Source organism: Pteropus vampyrus, unplaced genomic scaffold, assembly GCF_000151845.1.
Source record: "Pteropus vampyrus isolate Shadow unplaced genomic scaffold, Pvam_2.0 Scaffold282, whole genome shotgun sequence".
Taxonomy (NCBI): Eukaryota; Metazoa; Chordata; class Mammalia; order Chiroptera; family Pteropodidae; genus Pteropus; species Pteropus vampyrus.
In genome coordinates, this window is record NW_011889063.1 from 125119 (window position 1) to 126291 (window position 1173).

Here is a 1173-nt window from a genome sequence, read left to right on the forward strand (position 1 = left end):
GCGCTCTCCCCGCCGAGGGGACACTGGACCGAGTGGGCAGGTCGTCTGCCGGCGCAGCTCAGGCCCCTCGCTGCCCCGTCGCCTTTTGGCTGTTGAGACGCAGCACAGGAGACGGGAGAATGAACAGCCAACTGTACCGTGGACAGAAAGGCTGCGACAGCAATGAATTCTGCCAGCTGAGCGTCAAGAAAGACTTTAGAGAAGCGGCAGGATGATGTTAAGACTTGAAAGCAGGATTTCATTAGATAAAAGGTGGGAAGGGCAGCATTCGTTCGTTCATTCATTCATTCATTCAAAAATTCATTCGTGGGTTCGCAAACATGCACTGAGCTTCTGTGTGCTGGAGATCTCAGAGCCGGGAGCGAGGCGCTGGCCACCCGTCGCAGTCGGCCTCTGCGGAGGCAGGTCAGGAAGTGACGCGTGACAGCCTTGTGCCAAGCTCTACCACAGGTCGCAAAGAAAGGGCCCGGCGCTCCGCACGGAGGTGGAGGCCGCGCGGAGCGGTGGGCTGGACTCCGGGCCGGGTTCAGATGCTGGCCTTCGTCCCTCCGCGACGGCAACCCAGCAGACACGCTTCAGTAGGAGAGGGACAGTTCTGCCTTTAAAAAGCCATCTGGCGGTACGTGAAGGGTAGAGTGCGGGAACGGAGAAAGAGACGTGGGGCAGGAAAGTGCCTCTAGAGGCTGAGGGTCGGACGTGGACCGGAGGGGACCTGGGACAGGCAGCAACGGGAGAGACGGAGAGGGCAGAGACCACGGGGAAGTCGGTGGGGTGGCCGGCTGTGGGACGTGCACTGAGGAGAAGCGGGGAGCCGAGGCCCCAGCCAGGAAGCACCGTTGGCAGGTGGAGGGCCCTGCAGCGTTTCGGGGACAGATGGCGCTTCTCTGAGTCCCCAGTGTCTCTTTCCAGCGCTCTATTAGTTGAATAGATTTCTTTTCCCCCAAGCGGTGTAAGCACGCACTGCCATGAGAACGCTCTCCATCCATAGTACAAATGTAGTTTTTATCATTGCTGTATTGAAAAAGCATAGATTTTGAGGCAATAGATTAGTGATTATTCTATCGTGAAATCCAAAAAGATCAATGGGCTTTTACTGAATTGGAGTTCAAAGAAGATTATTGGTCAGGTAAATAATATTCACCACTATTTTGATATTTCGCAAAAGTTTTCCAT